Below are 19,629 nucleotides of genomic sequence, written 5' to 3'. Positions count from 1 at the left end.
AGACCCAGAGGAATAATACATATTGCAGGAGAGAGAGATGCTATCAAATATTGATTAAAGGTGCATAGCGTAAGTAAAAATATAGTACAGTGAAACCTGTACCCAAGAACTTTCTTATTTGCCTGCTTCCTGACTTAAAAGACTACTCCAAGTATCCCCAAATCTGTTGGATACAATTTTTTGCTCCATCTTTGATAAAACAATCTCTGTTAAGCAACCAGTTTCTGGTGGCCTCTTCAGTGGTAGTTTAAGACAATTGAAAACTAATTGAGAATAAATAGGTATGGAAAGATTAGATTTATATTGGTAACTGTAGAAAAATGTCACTTTCACTGTACACACACATCTATAATATTCAAAATGTGTAGTGAGGCAAAGTAAGAAAAGTGCTACTTGAGAACTTATTAGAGTTTAAAGGATATTTACTTTGTATGTGTTGAAATTTTATGCTTTAAGTTTTCGTATCTCAACATCTACTGTCATTAAATAATTATTGTCTGACTCCCACAATTTCTCATTACTGTGAAAATTTATATCAATATAAAAAAAATGCTTAACACCAATAATTTTGCACTACTGTGAACATTTAAATTGACAAATATCTAAAAAAAAATGCTTAAAAGTAAACCATTCTATTATCCAAAAAAGTTATCAAAGAATAAAAATCGAATTCTGCCAAGCCTCAATACAAAGCACACAACATCTCTCTGCAAAATATATCTAAGCCAACAAACATAACCAGGAACATGGGGCTCAGTTCTCTGCACTGGTCCCGGCTGCTTGGTCAGGCTGGCCTTAGGGAAAATGATGCCCTGGGAGAACTTGTATTTTGGCGCCCCTGGTCCCCACTGCCACGCCATCCATTTCCCCATTGCCCCTGACCCCGGCTGCCTCCCCAAGCTCCCCACCCATGTCCCCTGGCCCCTGCTGCCTCCCCTTGCCCTCCCCCCATTGCCCGCGGAGCCCTGCTGCTTCCTCCCTTGCCCCAAGATCCCTTCTGCGGCCTTGCACCCCAGGCCTGCCCCGCTCCTTGCCTCTTACCCATGGCCCCTATGCAGGGGATGGGAGTAGAAGACTTCTCAAGGTCCCTTCCAATCCTATGATTCTATTAAAATCTCCATTGAGTGATCAGTCCCTGAATGACAAGGATGGGTATAATCCCTTCTCTAATGATACCTTGATGATGGATGGGAGTGCCTATTTAAAACCAGTCTACTACGCTTTTATAATCAGTTATAATAACGACTCTTAATTCATTAGCTTTAAATTCACCTTTTTATCATAATTAAATATTTTCTACTTTCTCATTGATTGTTTAATATTAAGCCTCATCTTAATTAACATCTGCATCAATGCCCTATCAATATAGATAGCATTTTTCAAAGCATTAATATTTTATATAAAGCACTATATCTGGGGGTGTGGTCTCCCTCCCTGATGGACGGAGAGAGAACCGCAACTGCCCCCTGGTGGGCAGAACTGGGACACCCACAGCCGCCCCACCAGAAGCAGAGGGGTGGGACAGGAATTGGAAATATAAAAGGCCGGCCTTCCAGCTCAGTTGGGAGAGAGCTGCCAAAGGAGCAGGATGTCTCCCCCACCCCCACTGCTAAAGCCCAGATCTGACAGACACCGCTACAGTGCCAGAGGCAGAGACCCAGAGGGACTGCCAGAGCTGCCAGTCAACCGAGGAGCTATTGGGGCTGCCACTCACCGTTTACCCCAGTGAGGCAAACGATAACCCAGGTACACCCTGACTGGGTGTGTAGGAAGGATCCTAGGGAAGCCACATAGGATTTGGCTGTGTTACTAACTGCAAGCCGGCCAGCGTGTTGCAGCCAGATTTCCCCGCTGACCCAGTGGTAGACCACTCCGCCACTGTTAGAGCCCTGGGCTGGGACGCAGTGGAGTGGGTGGGCCTGCGTCCCCCTACCCTCTGCCACCCCACCGTAAGGGGTGGCAGACTCCTCACCTTTTGGCCAGGAGGCCTGCATTGGTCTGGCGCTCGTCCAAGCTAGGACCCCAGATGGTTTGACTGGGTCTCTCGCCAGAGTGCTAATCCCCCCTAGACTGGTGTATTGCTCTACCTGACTGAAGGCCAGAGCCAGTACCTGATTGCTGCCCCATCCTGAGTGAGGGCCCCAGGCAGATAGATTCACTACTGCTCTGCCTGACTGCAGGCCATAGCCCGTAGCTGATTGCTGCCCTGCCCTGACTGAGGGCCCTGGGCAAACAGACTCACTACTGCTCTGCCTGACCACAAGCCAGAGCCATGTACTGATTACGGTGCCACCCTGATTGAGGGTGCCAGGCCTATAGATTTACTGCTGCCTGGCCTGGACTGCAGGCTTGGACCTATTAACTGTTGGCTAATATCCCCAGAATGGAGCATTGCAGTGAGAGAGTGTGGTCTCCCTCCCTGATGGATGGGGAGAGAACCACAACCGCCTTACAGCACTCATAAAAACCAGTTCAGACCAAAACATATTTACAATATGATCTAGGGTTATGCCCTAACTTATCTCCAATTTGCCTCTGAATTGTTTCACTTCACTCATATTTTACCAGGTCTCACTTGACTATTGTCAAGCCTATTTTTAAGAAATACATTTCTTATCCTACTTACATTTCAGCATATTTCTATATCGACATCAGCAAACATCATCTCTACAGGCTACAGCAGACGTTGGCTGTGTCCATACACTAGGGGTAGAGGCATTTCTTGAAAAACATTCAGAGCAGTTCAGGGAGGGTCTCAGTACTTTGAAATACATCACTGGTAGAAATTACATGGATCCAGATGCTAAATCATGTTTCTTTAAGCCAAGACAAGTACCATACACCATAAGGTTGACCAAGAACCGGGATGATTACAGGCAGCTAGTATTACTGAGCCTATCCAGTTCTCAGACTGGACTGCTCCTCTTCTTCCACTGTTGAAATCAGATGGTAGAGTGAGGGACTACAAGGTTCACAGTCAACTGTGTGGTCAAGTTAGAGACATATCTGCGTCCCAGGATTGAAGACCTGTACACTATATTATGTAGGGGGGGAAACTGTCACAAAAATCAATTTAAAAATCATTAACTTAATGCCAGCCTCCAAATCCCTCTGGATAATAGCTCTAAACCCTATTTAATGATCAACACTCCCAAAGGGTTGATTTGTTACAACCACCTCCCATTTGTAGTATCAGCAGCTACTGATATTTTTCAAAGGGCAATGGGCAATTTATTCAAAGGCATGCCACATATCTGTGTATACCTTGCTGATATCCTGATTACAGGGGGATCTGAGTCAGAACACTTACAATACTTGGGTCAGGTACTTCAAAAATTAGCTGATGCAGGTGTGCATCTAAAGACGGAGCCATGTATTTTTCATGCTGCTGAAGTCGTTTACCTGGGGCACAAAAATTGATGCAACTAGCTTATATCTAATAAAGGAGAAGGTACGGGCTATTACTGAAGCACCACCACTAAAGTCAGGGTCTGAAATGAAATCATTCCTAGGCCTGCTAAATTATTGTGGTGAAATTTACCCATCTTGGCGTCCATATTGACTCCATACACAAACTGTTACAGTAAGGGGTAAAATGCCAGCCAGTAAGTAGACCAGTGATGCTAAAGTTGTTACATGAAGTACATCCTGGCATTATACTCATGAAGAGGCTCTCACACAGTTCTGTGTGGTGGACAGGAATGGAGCAGAAGATTGAGACTTTTGTGCAACAGTGTGTGGTTTTCCAATCCAGCCCTCATACTCCACTGAAAGTTCCTTTATATCAATGGGCGTGGCCTTGCAACCCAGGGTGAGGTTTCATATAGACTATGCTGGTCCATGTATGGGGAAAGTCTTTTAATAATAATTGATGCTCATTCAAAAGAGATTGAGGCACACACAGTGTCCTCTTTTACACTCAAATCTACACTTTGACTTACATTTTCCATTTTTGGATTGCCTCAGACAGCAGTGAGTGACCATGGTACCCAGTTCACTGGTGCTGTAGTTCAGGAATTTATGTAGAAAAACCCACCATCAAACACATTATAACTGTGCCATGCCATTTTTCTTCAAATGGTCTAGTGGAGCAGGCTGTGCAAACCATGAAAGAGGGAATGAAGAAGGTGGCATAAGCGCTAAGCTGGCCAGATGGCCTAGTAGAATGGGCTGGGCAAATTATAAAAGAGGGAATGAAGTAGATGGCATATGGTAGCATAGAAGCTAAGCTAGCCAGTCTTCTTTTCCAGTCTCGTGTGACACCACAAGCAACAAAAGGAAAGGCACCTGCAGAACTCTTAATGGGAAGGAAACTAAGAACTCATCTGGACTCTCTACACCTTGATGAAGCTGCAAAGGTGAGAAAAAAATCAGACATCTCAAAATTTATACTATGATATATGAGCATAACCAAGAACGTTAAGTGTAGGTAATGCAGTATATGCTCTTAAATTTTGCAATGACCCTTGCTGGTTATCAGCATTGTAGCTGTAGGTGGGACCATATTCTTGGGTCATGGAGTTATCAGATGGGATGCACATTTGTAGACATCATAATCAGGTTCATCTTCAATACCATCTTCAGTGCCTGTAGAGAGTTCTCATTTGGATGTTGAGGTACCAGATGTTATTGAGTCATTGGACTAATCCATTGCTACATCCAGAAATAGTGTGATTGTAGTGGTACCAACCACTACAGCAGACTTGGAAGTTAAGCTTGCAGAGACAGTTGTATGCAGAATCTCCCAAATCTAGAGACAAACTCGACTTGTAGTAAGGCAACTATGCTAGAGAGGGCAGAATAATCCCTTGTAATTGTTTGAGGATTAGAGCAATCCACCCCAACCTCTTATTTAGAATCTTTTGGTTTGTTGTCATAATGTTAATGTTTTAAATTTACTCTTACTAATACTTTAAAGAGGGAAGAGTATAATGTTGTAGGTATTTTTATTATGCTTATTACCACCTGGTGGCCAATGTGAGCATAGTTATTAACTGTTAGCTGTCCTAAGCATGCTGTACTGAGCACGCTCCAGCAAGGGCTGGGTAGGAGTGTATGTGTCTGTGGCTGTGTGTCTGTGAAAGTTTACAAGATGGAGGCTGATTAGTTGTCTATGTGAACCTGCACCAGAATAGAATATGTCCTTTTCCATGGGGTTATTTTTTGTCTCCATATACTACAATAACAACCCAGGAATGATACCAGCAGCCACCCGTAGTGAGACTTACCATAGTAACAAAAGCTGAGAGAACAGTAATTCCATTTCATGAAGGCTTTTGAGTCTTAGACTTTTTGTTTCATTCCAGTTTGAAACAAAATTTCAAAATTCTTCACAAAACAGAATTAATGCACTCCACCCAGCTCTACTGGCAGCACTGGGTCTGGGACAGTCCACCTAGCTGGTTGCCCTGAAGCCAGGGAGCCAGGGGCACCTGGGATTCCAGGTTGCCAAGGAGCTGCACACTTGGGAGGAAGGAATCACAGGGCTGCCAGGCTCCAGCTCCCTATCAGCTCCCCATAGAGCTGCTGAAGAAATTCCATAGACCAACTGGCAGCATGCCATGCCTTCAGCTAGATCCAGATCATCAGGGGACTTGGTTTGCAGCTCATCCTGGCCTCCACCAGGGCTCACTGTGGCACCTCTTCAGGGAGCAGGCTCTCTACTCCTATCCTCCCCAGTCATGGAGCCCAGTGAAGAGAAGGTTGTGCCCAAGGGCGGTGGTAAGGGGCTACTGGTGGGGGGTGGGGAGGCAGAAGGAAAAAACAGGAGCTACTGGGAGTGGGAAAGCAGGTGACAGGAAGTACAGGAGGAGAAGGGGGAAGAGGCAGAGGAACTTAAGAGGAAAGGGTTAATAGGAACTATAGGGGGAAAGGTGAAATTAGAGGTTACTTGGGGAAAGCTGGGAGCTAATGCAGGAGCAGGAGTTAATGTGAAAACAGAATGGGGTCAACCCAGGAGACAGACATTAATGGGAGACAGGATGGAGACATGAGCTAATGCAGCTGAAGCCAACAAGTAGCAAACCTCTCCCATCCCAGAATCCTTCCTACCCTCCTCTCAGGGTCCCCTAGATACCTCTACTTCCCCACAATCTGCTTCTAGCTCCCCACCAGCTCCCCTTCCCCATCTGAAGGGTGCAAGGAATAGTTGCCTGCTCCCTGTTGCCTGCTCCCTGTAATCCAGTCTCTGCCCGCTGCCTTAACTCACAATATTTGCAAAACTGATGTTTATTGTCATATGTAAGTAAAATGTTTTACCATAATTGATCTGTTTATAAGGCTATTTTCTCAGTTTGTTAATCAAATAAAGCACTTTTTCCTCACTTTCTCTGATTTAGTGGCACTTACTGCCACCAACTTCCAAACCCTGCTAATCCGAACTGTCAGGAAAAAAATACGTCTGAAAAGAGAAATACCTTGTAAATTATTTCCACTGCCTGGAAAAACAATCACCTTCATATACATGTGATGTAGGACATGCAGCTATTTTGTTTATCTGAGAGCATGAAACAATAAGTTTTATGGGACTTGAGAAATAGCAAGAGAAAGAAAGAAGGAAAACAAAGAAAACCTTAGAACCCCTCCCCTAGCCCATGAATAAACATTGATTTCCCCCTCTATTTTAACTTCATGACCATAGTGTATCTACTCATCTATCCAGATAGTTACACTGTATTCAACACTGTGGTATAAATATGCCTTATAATTATGTATGAATCCAAACACATAATCTATACATAATCTTAGCTAGCTGATTTTTCACCCAAAACTGTATGTGGCATTTGTGACGGGTTCCCCCTGGGGTGCCACTTGGAACTAGGGTACCACTGAGCCCTCTGATCCACCAGCCTGGGCTCCCTCATCCACTGTGCTGCTGTGACAAGCTGCAAAGCCCTCCAAGCTTGCATTTTCACCAGCATTCACAAAGGTAGCACCCCCAACTGCAGTTACATGCAGGCTTTCTAACCACCAGCCTAGGACCCCAGAGCAGTACTCTCCTGCCCTGGTCAAATCTGGCCACTATATGGGTTTCATACCCAGTCTGCCTCTCTCTCAATGTGAAGAGGACCATGCACCCTTGTGGTAACCAAACTGAGATTTTCCCCAGACATCTTAGTAGAATGCACACTGGTTTGGATTAAAAACATAAATAAGTTTATTAACTACAAAAGGATAGATTTTAAGTGATTATAAGTGGTAGCAAGCAGATAAAGGCAGATTAACTAGTAAATAAAACAAAAATGCAAACTGACCTTAACATACTAGATAGGTAGGATATGAATTAGTAAATTCTCACCCTGAGTGATAAACAGGCTGGCAGATTCTTAAGGCATAAGCTGTCTTTTCTTTGCAGCTTGGGTTTCCCAGGTTTTCATACACAGGCTAGAAATCCCTTTAGCCTGGGACCAGCACGTCCCCCAGTTCAGTCTTTGTTCCTCAGGTGTTTCCTGGTGTGTTGTTGTAGGGAGAGCACAGTGTCATCATGATGTCATTTCCCCCTTTTATATCTTCTTCCCACTTGCTGGAAAGCTCTTCTTCTGTGACCTGGGTCAAACAGTTCCCATTGTGTAGTGCTATCTCTGAGCGGTTTCTATTGTACACAGTTCCTGGGGTAATCCTTGTGCTTGTGTGCATTTCCTCAATAAGCCATTAACAGTGTTTGGCCTTTTTAATGTTGTACCTGAAACATCCATGTTTTCAACCTCACAACATGTTTCAGTAACACACTGTGATGCTCTGTACCTTGAGGAAACACCCTACACCCCCATGTTCATCTTTATAAAATGATTGTGTGGTATCCAATGCAAAGTTTGTCATGTTGGGTGTCTTCAGAAGGCTCATAATGCACTGAGCATGGTTGTTATAGCGATATTATAGTCATTGTTATAGTAATGTTATAGTATGGTTATAGGTTATAATTTCATGTATATAGTTATGGGGCTGAAAATGTATATTCATGGTTTAAGCAAGCCCATGCAAAAACTCTCCAAGAACAGAGAGGCAGTTCACACCTCGTCAGGGCATCGATGGGACAAACCCAGCCCAACCTCACAGAAGAATAGAGAGAACACAAAGGAAAAGAGAAAGAGAGAAGAAGGCACCAAAGGAAGGAGTGCTATGGAGATGGAAAAGCTGTTAGAGTGGCTGGCTGACATCCAGCAACAACAGGTAGTGTAGCAGCAGTTACAGCAGATGCAGTTGTTTCAGCAGATGGCCACCCGTCAGCAACAGCAGGCCACACAACAGCAGCAGCAACAGCTTATCCGAGAGTTGGCTTCTCAGCAACAAGCACAGCAAAAATACCTGATTCAACAAGTAGTGGCCCTCTTCCAACAGCAGGGGTCCAGTGCCAGCCCTGGGGCATAGGTCCCAAATCCTGTGGTTATATGTAACACCCCCTCCAGTGAAGCTCACGAAGATGGGCCCCAGGGACAACCCAGTGGCATTCCTCATTATCTTTCAGAAAGTTGTGGCAGTGGCATGTTGGCCCCTAGAGCATTGATCTAGCCTACTAGTCCTTTACCTCACGGGGCTAGGCCCAGGCCATCTATTGAGGCCTTCACACAATGGAGACACAGGTCCACACTAAAGTTAAAGCAGCCACTCTAGACACCTTTGACATCACCCTTGAGACCCACCGTCAACACTTTTGCAAAGAAAGGTTTCCACAGGGTGCTGAACATCAGCAGTTGCCCAGTGCCTTGAAGAACAGACAGGGGAACAAGTGGCCAAGCAGGTAACTTTGGAGCAGGTCATCTAGATTCTCCCGACAGTTAGTTGAGAGTGGGTGCTACGACACTGGCCCAAGACATTGGCTGAGGTGATCAGCATGGCCGAAAACTTCCTGGCCATGGAAGGTGTCATGGGAGTGGCCACCTATTCTGCAGTGCCTAGGGCCATAGGTGCCAGGTCTGAGGACTTCAAATGCTACCAGGAACAACATTCCCTGGGAACCCCGGTCTTTAACCCCAACCTGTGACCCAGCAATGGCATGGGAATGATCTCAGATGTTGGGGCCCCAAAGCCTTGTCCAGCCTGAAGGAGGACATCCCCTGTTCCTGCTGCTGGGAAGGGAAAGAAGGAACTTCCCAGCTGGCCCCTATATTTCATGCAGTCAGCCTAGCCATTTCTAGTGAGACTGCTCCTTCATGGAGTGTTCTTGTGGACACACCTGTACAGTGGACACCCAGGCCAAGAAGAAAAGGGCTGCCAAACTGACCATCCTGGTGAGAGTTGACGGAGTAGCTGTGATGGCGTTTACCCCCAGTGTGTCCACAGGGATGTGCAACCATATCCCATGAGTGAAGTACAACTTGAAGTAAGGGGGCACAGTAGGATAGTATGGGTTGGAGTCTCCCCTACACTAATGTACTCGGTGATTCTACGGTGTGAATTGGAGTATGTCAAGGAAGTCTTAAAAACCGAGGATGACCGCCTCTTCAGGGAAGAAGGAGATCCCCAGGGCAAGGAACCAAAGGCCTTGGAGATGGGGAACCTGACTCAACTAAGGACAACAAGGACTCCAGAGAGGGCCTCTTCCTTAGAAGAGCCACTAGTGGGGGAACAGAGGACCCCTAACCTCTGAGAGTGGGATGCACTGACATCAGATGAGGACTTCATCTGTGCGCAAAAGGAAGACCCAATATTGAACTGGGCCTATGAACACTTTGTCAATGCAAATGGGGAAGTAGTTAACCCTCTCTTGAGGAAACTATGGCTCCATTTCAAGCTAAGGGAGAAGAGGTTATATTGGGTAACCCAGATAGTCAAGACCTGTGCCCAGCTCCTTATCCCCAAGCAGTTCCAGTAGCAAGTATTACAGCTGACCCATGCAATACCCCATGCGGCATATCTAAGGTGTAAGAAGACTCTAGAGTGGGCGACCCTCAGGTTTTACTGTCTGGGGATGCATGTCATGGTCAAAGACTATTGCACCTCCTGCCCTGAGTATCAACTGAGCATGACCCAGAAACCTCCAAATTCTCAGCTTTTCCCCTTACCATTGGTCAAGACCCCTTTGGAGAGGATCAGGATGGATCTGGTGGGACCCCTGGAGAAGACAACAACTAGCTACCACTGCATCCTGGTAATAGAGGACTATGTCACCAGGTATGCTGAAGCCATACCCAATTGATCAACCACAGCTGCCCATATTGCGCCTGAGCTGTTGAAGGTGTTTGCACAGGTAGGAGCATCTAAAGAAATCCAAACGGCCCAGGGGACGAATATGACGTCAGCTACAACAGCTGATAGAATCCTTCCGCGTGGTCCTATTGGGGTGACTGGGGTATACCCACCTAGCATAGTACTATATAACCCTGAACCAGGGAAGATGATTTGCAAAAACCTCTGACCTCTACCATGAAAGATTCAAGAGAAAGTCCAGCAGTAGCTGCAGAAGATGTTGGAGTTTGGGGTAATCAAAGAGAGCTGGAGTGAATGATGCAGTCCCATCATGTTGGTGCTGAAAGGTGATATATCGACCATTTTTGTATTGAATTTTGGAAGGTAAACACTATTTCCAAATTCGATGCTGCTGGATGCCCTGGGTTGATGAGCTGCTCGATAGACTGGGGGCCAACATTTATATTTCAACCGTGGACCAAGCCAAATCAGTCTCCCAGGGTCCTGGGTCGGAACTCAAATGAGTGGGAGGACCAGAGTCTTGTCTGATTTGACTTTGCTGCTTATTATGTGTCGGAGGCTCTGTAGACAACAGAACACAATACTGTACAGATGTATGATATAAATGTAAGATACACAAAGATTTGTTTATCTCCAACACCCTCAGAGGAATCTTAATGGGACTTTAGCTGTAGCCTGTGCTACCACTGGAGATGATCACCTGAGGAATGATAGCTGATGAAACATTTAACTCAAATGATATAATTCATCAGAATCAATGATTACAAATTGAATTTGAACCAAAACAGACACTACTAAATTACCCCATGCAGGAGGCAGTGGTGGATTAATAATTTTGCCACCCCTAGGCCGGGAAATAATTGCCGCCCTGGCTCCGCCCGGACTCCGCCTTTTTCCCACCCCCATTCCAACCCCCTCCCAAAGTCCCCGCCCCAACTCTGCCCCTCCCTTCCCCTATTGGATCCCTTCCCCAAATCCCCGGCCCCGCCTCTTCCCCCAGCGCGCGGCATTCCCCCTCCTCCCCCCTCCCTCCCTGCCCCACGAATCAGCTGTTTCGCGGCGCAAGCGCTGGGAGGGGAGAGAAACAGGACGCGGCGGCGTGCTTGCAGAGGAGGTGGAGGTGAGCTGGAGCAGGGGGGCGGGGCGCGGAGGGGAGCTTCCGCCCCTGCAAATTTGCCGCCCTAGGCCTAGGCCTTGTCAGCCTAGGCAATAATACGGCGCTGGCAGGAGGTAAGATTGTAAACTGCCTAAAGAGTTCAGAAAAGGCAAAATGTTTGGCAGGGATGTCCCTGTTTCCTGATTCTTGTTTGAGTTAGATTGTAGCTGTATGAGAGTGCACCTGACAGTGCATTCTCATACACTGAAAAGATGTTCTCGTTTAAAAATTGGGAATTGTGTCAGTCATGCATTGTCCTGGTCTACCTCTAATCATCTTTCTCTCTAATAACATGAGCAGATCATATACAACTGCTGAAAAGCAGACACATAGAGAATTGTAACAGTTAGGATCCACTTTGTATAAATACTTAAATCTTCTTTGGGCCAGCGAGAGAGAAAAGGAACAACTCTGTAACCTGTGCTTAGGGCATCCGCCTGAGAGGTGGGAGACCGTGGATTCTAACTGGGTATGTGTTCTGAGCATGCCTATTGGATCAGGCCCCACAGGTGAGTTAGGTAGATGAATGCTTATCTTCCCCCAGTTCATGGATTGCTCTGTGGTTAAGGTAGGATATAGGTATCTGAATGCCTAGAGTGAGACAGCCGTTCACATGCCCAGATGCAGAAACTTAGGTATCTACAGGCAGCAACTGAGTGCAGGATTTGTGAATTGGAGTGGAGCCTAAAACTGGGATTTAGGGGCCTAAGTCCCTTTATGGATCTGGGCCCTAGCTTCTCTCAGAGTCAGTGAGAGTTGAGAATGCTGACCACCCTCAGCACCATACAGGACTGGGTCTCCCTCTGCTGACTCAACCTGCTTTTCCTGCCCATCTCAGTTCAGAGCTGTATGCCGTAGATCATGATTATGATATAAAGAAGGAGAAAAAGTAGCTTGTATTAATGAAGTGTGTGTGTAGGGGGGGGGGGTGCCAAAACAATGGCATCACGGCACTAGGCTGGGAAGCAGTATTTCATCTTCATTTGGCTCTTATTGCACTCAGTTCTGGCTACTGCATTGCCTGAAAGGTATTGACATACTGGAGGGAATTCGGAGAAAAGCAACAAAAGTGATTAAGTGGCTGGAGGGATGGGTTTAGGAGGAAAGATTAAAAGAGATTAAGTGACTGTGAAGGTAGAACATGAGACGGTCTATGTTTGTGGAGTTTGAACAGCAAAGAGAAAGAGGAATTGTTCAGTGTGATGCATGGGTTATACATGAACTCAAATAAAGAACTGTGAATATGTAGACTGTAAACTGAAGAAAACTTCCTGATAGTGAGCTGCATTCACTGGTGGTGAAATGCTATTTCTTGGGATCTTTAAAACTAGATTGCACTCAAAATTACCATACGGAAAAAGACTTCATTGTCAGAGAGATGGACTAGGTGATCTAATAAATCTTCTCCATCTCTACTGCTGAGGTACTGTGTAAATGAATTCATACAGTCTTATCAAAAGAGTTACTTTACAAAATACAGAATAAAACACACTTTTAGCTTCCCTTTGTATTTGAGATATTTTGACAAATAAAAGTGATTTCTCAATTTAGGTACATTGAAAGCTGACAACTCAGCATCTTTCTAGTGATTTATCGAGGGGGAATAAATGACTTGTAAACAGCTGGTGGCTTTGCTGGTCAAATGGTTTGACCCACATGCAGAGATGTAGCTAAACAATTTCAGAATTTAAAGATACCATCAAGAGAATATTTGCTAGCTCAGAAAATGCTTTAAAGAAACTTACTATTGAAGCCTAACTGTATGTTCTTCTCTGGGAAGGTTTACAAAGGATAAGATAATTAAAGTCTTTTATTGTAAAGGTTTTTGAACGTTTGGGAAACAAGTAAAAATATTCAGTAGAGGCTCACAAAATAAGGCATTTAAGGTTCACATTGAAAGAGATATATAATATTTCTCCCCTAGTATTATATCAATTATGTAAATCAGAGAATTGCATGTTTCTAAGCATTTTTCTTTTGTATCATAAAAGGCTACTTATTACCAGTAGAAAGAGTTTCCCAAGGGACATTTGAGATTTTATTGTGTGCTGTTCCTTACATATCAGAAAGTTAATGATATCACGTAACAAAAAGTAGTTTACATCAAAGGAGCCTTTGCAAGTTCTTTTTCCAAACAGCCAAACTGGTGAACTGAGTAAAAAAGAACTGCAATGTTGGTCACAGTAGGAGATTTTTAAACTCATTGGATAAAATTCTGATTTTGCTTACATCCCTGTAAATTTGGAGTAACTCTACTGTAGTCAATATAGTGGCTCCAGATTTACACTAGAATAACTCAGAACAGGGTTTGGTTCATTACTTTTCAATGATAGTTTTAAAGTTTTAATTTAGGTTTTAATTTTTGTATCTCCTTTTTAATGTTAAAATGATTACATGTTTTGGGACTAAATCTGTGTGCTGGCGGCACAAGAAAGGGAAAAGGGAATTTTGAATGTTTCTTTTTTTCTCTATGCTCTTCATCTCACAAGCTCTGCACTATGCTGCAGCTTGTGTAGTATCTAAAGAGGACAGTTGTAGTGGTAAGAACTCCTTCAGAAAATCACTGCGTATACTTAGAGAGCTATGGACTGAACTAGATAAGCGGAAATGATAGATTCCCAATGCATACCTAATTGCTTAGTACTTATCAAAAATCAGAAAGGTGTTGGGTAATGTCAGAAAGTTTGGGACACCAAATCTGATGTTAAAATTTTAGGGTTCAGGGAATTCTAAAATTCAAGGGAAGAACTTGAACTTTGACTGCCTCCATTTCTGCATTCTACAATAGTTTCTACTAGCAGTCACTTGATACACATCTGTAGCTCCTTCTTTCCCTAACCCCACCATATTCATTGAGGTTATGTCTATCCAGCAGCTGGGAGCATGCTTCCCAATGCGGGTAGACAGATATACTAGCTCTGCCTGCGTTAGCATGCTAAAAATAGCAGTGAGGGTGTGGCAGTGTGGGCTAGCCATCAGAGTACATATCCAACAGAGTTGAGCATGCTATGAGGTGGCTAGCCCGAACTGCTGCCCATGGCGGTATAGCCACACTGCTATTTTTAGCACACTAGCTTGAGCAGAACTAGCACATCTGTCTATCTGTGCTGGCAAGCACTCTCCCAGTTGCTGTGTAGTCAGACCCTTATGTGACCAACTTAAATAGATCAGGTTCTCTCTCATTTCATGATTGTACTGAAAACTGTACCTTCTTGGTTGATTTTTGCCAGGTTCACCAGTTACCACTGGGCTCATGGATGGGATAATCAGGATCACAAAGAGCTCAGTGATTAATTTTTACTGGGACTTGCCAGGGCTGAGCCCCGGCAGCTTTAGGCTTGGCAGTTCATAATCCCTTGCTGCATCAGTTATGAATGTAAAAAAAATTGCTTGAGTCCCAGCACCTCTTTCATTTCATTACAAATTAAGCACTGAAAGAGCTATTAGGAATGGAGGAGCCTACTGAGAGGGACTAAAGAAGGAAATGGATGAGAGCTGAAGAAGGATTGGATGGATGAAACCTGATAAGTTTAGATATATTTTTGAGCAAACATATATCTATATCAATAGATCAATAGATATAGATATATAAACACATACACATACACACTAACTTACTTTCTCACCAATACACCAACATCTGACAAAGGCTCAGATCCTCAAAGGTATTTAGGCATCTAACACCCATTGATTTCAGTGAGCATTTGATGCCTAAATACCTTTGAGGACCTGGGCCAAACTTCTTAATGAAGGAACGCAGGGCTAGATCCATAAAAGGATTTATACACTTAATTGACACTTTAGTACCGAAATCCAACATTTAGGCACCAACGAGATCTTCAAAACCAGTGCTCAGTTGCTACGTAACTCTGTAGGTGCATGAAGTACTTAAGCACCTAAATTCCCACCATTAAAATCCCCAAGGTGCCTAAGTTTCTGCCAGTGAGCAAAGGGACAGCCACCTAAGTGAAGGCACTTGGTGCCTAAACCCAAATTGGATCCTCAAAGTAGGTGTTCCCCAACCCATCTCCCCTGAAGGGCCTAATCTGTTAAGTGTTCTCAGTGAGAACACTTAACAACACAAAACAGGAGGAAGTAGGGGTGCCTCCTTATCACTTCTAGCCCAGTGGTTAGAGTAATTAAGGGGGCATTATCTCTTCCTCCTTCAGCATTTCTTGAAAATAAAAAAAAAAAAGCTTAGGTACCTAACTCCAGGAGAGAATTCATGGCTGTCAACCCCAAGTGGAGATAGGCAATTCCCTCTTGCCCAGACTTAGGTGCCTCGCTTCCTTTTAGGGTCAGGGTTTAGGCCACATTTATTTCCTCAGCATTTCTTACTGGCTAGCTCAGGCAGCTCCTCCCTTAGCATTCTAGTTTTTGTGGATCCCAGTCTTAGGCACCTAACCTTCACCGAGCATTGTATTAGGAGCCTAAGTGCCTAACTCAGGCCTGTGGATTCCACTGAGTGACAAGGTACCTAAAGTTAGGTGCTGCAATGCTGAGCATTACAATGCCTAAGTCCCTTTTGGGATCGAGCCCACAGTGTTGTTCATTGTTGTTAAAGATCTGTTGCTAGGAAGTGAAAACCTTTGAAGCTGGGAAGGAAATCCTCACAGGCATCAAGAGATATGTTGCTTCAAAGGATGACTCTTCCTTGCTCTTTTCCCTTCCCATTTACTCTTTCCCCATCTCCCTCTGACACCATGGATCTTTTAAAGCAGGATGTTTGCACTAAGAAGCTTTGTTAGTTTTGAGAGGAGGGGACATTTCTGTGCTGGTTCAATCCCCATCCCATCCCATGGAATTTTAGTAGAAGGAGAAGTTTTCTGCCTGTTTCATCCTATCTACAGTGAAAACTTGAGGGGATGGAAAGGCTCTTGGTCATTAGTATTGTCTAAATGTTAAACATGAGGGAATAATGGCTTCCGGTCAAATCCATCAGTCTTTACTCAGGTAACATTTCTCCTGACATCAATGGGAGTTAAAGATTTGGCTGCAGGATTTGGCACCTCAGTGAGATAAATGAGGCAGGTGAAGGAGATACCTTAGCTAAACTAATCATAATAGATGAAAATAGAAGGAGAAAGAATGATTTTTTTTAAATGGTGTAGAGTGCTGGCACACATTAAGGGCCAAATCCCTGTTCCATTGACATGAATGAAAACTTTAAAATTGATTTTAGTGGTATCAGGATTTGGCCCTACAGGCAAAATTCTACTTTTAGGGCTTGGCTATATGACAATGTAGTCTGGACTATGGGGGTGAGTGAATTCCAGAGTGTTCTAATGTGGTGCAGTTTAACTACCCCATGAAGACCCTGCTGGCATGAATTAAAAGATACCTAATTTGAATTTCAAACAGGACTCCATTAACTTGCACTAGGTACCTTTTAGTACATGCCAGCAGGATCTACACAATGCAATTAGAGTGCAGAACATTAGAACATTCTGCAGTTCACACCCCTATAGCCATGCAGACAAGCCCTTAGTTACTTTAGTGTAAAGTTACAGTAACTGTATTGTCTTTACTAGGCGTATCTGTGACTAGAATGAGACCCAATACAACGTTTAAGCTTTAAGAAACATCTGAGCCAACAATGTTATAACATGTCTCGACCCTGTCTGTGTGGATAGGATCAAATTTTGTTAGAAACATCTTAAGGACCTGTGCTCTAGCCCTGGTAAAAGTCAGGCTATAAGACAGTATAGGCAAGACAAAATAATGCTTTAATGCAGTTTGGTCACCACCATGTTTAAACAAAAGTTTTAAACACTGTAGAGCTGCAGTGTAGATAAGGTCTTGAAAGCTCATAAAAAAACAGTAGTATAATTTAAGGGCCAGATTTCTGCCAGTCTTATTCCTTTTGGGTAGCACTGCATTCCACAAATAATCTCAAAAATTACAGTATTAAGTAATAATCAGTGTGAGTAAGGGTATACAAATTATAGACAATTCCCATGTAGTAGTTAGAGCTTTACATTGCAAAGCTAATGCAATTAAAATTAAAATTCTCTCTAAGAAAAAAGTAATGTCCTATTTGCTTTACATAGAGGCAGGTCTATTAAGTTTACCAGCTTGTACATGTTCTGTAAAAATATTCCAAGATCAGCGTCAAAGTAAATCAGTTAAAATTGCAGCAAAATAGCCAGCAATTAGCCTCCTGGTACTCTGTGTATTAATGTCACCTACTCTCTGGTCCTTATTATCCTCTACTTACATGTAATGAATAAATCAATGAATACCAGTTAAATTACTTATTAAGCCCCTAAAACCACTCATAAATCCCCACTTAAGAATCAAACTCTTAGTATACTAACAAATAAGTAAATGACTCTTAAAAGATCATAATAAAGGCATAATTAGTTAATTAAGCTTAACATAAAATGATCCAAATATAATATTATAAAGTGGGGAGAAAGATAAATTTAAAGACAAGTCAAAATTAAGCTGTTAAACTGGCAAAATGAAATACAACATTTTGAACTAAAGTTTCTGTCATAACTATAAAGGGAAGGGTAACAGCTCTCCTGTGTACAGAGACTCCAAATCCTTTTACCTGTAAAGGGTTAAGAAGCTCGGGTAACCTGGCTGACACCTGACCCTAAGGACCAATAAAGGGACAAGATACTTTTAAATCTTGGGGGGAGGGGGAAAGGCTTTTGTTTTGTGTCCTTTGTTTAAGGGGTTGTTCACTCTTGGGACTGAGAGGGACCAGACATCAATCCAGGTTCTCCCCATCTTTCTAAACAAGTCTCTCTTATTTCAAAATTGTAAGTAAAAGCCAGGCAAGGCGTCTTAGATTTACTTTGTTTTCTCAACTTGTAAATGTACCTTTTACCAGAGTGTTTATCTTTGTTTGCTGTACTTTGAACCTAAGACAGAGGGGGGGGTCCTCTGAGCTCTTTAAGTTTGATTACCCTGTAAAGTTATTTTCCATACTGATTTTACAGAGATGATTTTTACCTTTTTCTTTAATTAAAAGCCTTCTTTTTTAAGAACCAGATTGATTTCTCCTTGTTTTAAGATCCAAGGGGGTTTGGATCTGTATTCACCAGGAGTTGGTGAAAGGAAGGAGGGGGGAAGAGTCAATTTCTCCTTGTTTTAAGATCCAAGGGGGTTTGGATCTGTATTCACCAGGGAATTGGTGAGAGGTTTCTCAAGGCTTCCCAGGGAGGGAATCCAGTGAGAATGGTGGCAGCGGGACCAGAGCAAAGCTGGTAGTTAAGCTTAGAAGTTTTCATGCAGGCCCCTACATTTGTACCCTAAAGTTCAAAGTGGGGATACAGCCTTGACAGTTTCGTTGTCATAAACTATTGGAGATGGAATTAAATGAGAAATAGAATGGTTTATAGCCTCAAATAATATATGGCTTACAGCAGAACAATAAAATATATCAACCACAAGATCCTCAGCCCAGCTGGACAAAGTTTGGGGCCAATCCTGTAATCTTGCCACATTCACAACCCCCATTAACTTCTAACAGGATTCCTCTGTGGAGTATTTATGGGATTGGGCCCTATAACCCATCCTACAAATGCTGAACATACTTGACACAGGCTTCTACAATAGCATACAAATTTAAGTCAACATCCTATGTAAGATCAGTCTGACAAATATTTGTTTATAATGGCTTTGTTATTATTAATTATTGAATTCAAATCAGACAAATTTACAACATTAATCATTTATGGGCTCCTTGGGCTGGGCTCCTGCTAGCTAGCGTGTGGATGTCCTTTGGATTCTGCAAAACTGGCTCTTCCTTGGTGAAGCTTTATTTTACACCACTGTAATTCAATTGAACTTGATTCTGATGTCACACTTAGTTGACACTGGTGTAAGTACTTTGAATTCAGTGGAGTTATTTCTGATTTACACTGGTGTGAGAGGAGAACCTGCCCTTAAAATCAGGAGGTAGTTTAAGGCATTATGCACGTACACAGAAAAGAGCAGTGTGTTAGATATTTCCATTAGCAATATAACTGTGATCACTGATTTACTGTTTATGTCATTTTTAATAACTGCTGTAAAATTCCATTACAAAAAGCAAGAGCTACAATTCTCTCTCTGTGAAGATAAGAGATAGAAAACCTCAGATGCTTTCACAATGTCAATATTCTGTTCAGACTCCTACTGCAGAATGTAGCCGTAAATAGCAGATGGTATTCCAAGGTCTGAGCATATATGCAGTAAAACCTTTTCTAATACAGTACATCACTGGGAAATTTCACTAACGTATCACTCAGCACAAGTCAAGGTCTTCAAGAATGTTCAGTATAATTGCAAACTTACAAGAGCAAAGCAAAACCAAAGCACACAGCTTGTCATGA

Source organism: Terrapene carolina, unplaced genomic scaffold, assembly GCF_002925995.2.
Source record: "Terrapene carolina triunguis isolate 2854851 unplaced genomic scaffold, T_m_triunguis-2.0 Scaffold58, whole genome shotgun sequence".
Taxonomy (NCBI): domain Eukaryota; kingdom Metazoa; phylum Chordata; order Testudines; family Emydidae; genus Terrapene; species Terrapene triunguis.
The sequence above is the reverse complement of the archived record's forward strand: the minus strand, read 5'-3'. Positions refer to the sequence as shown.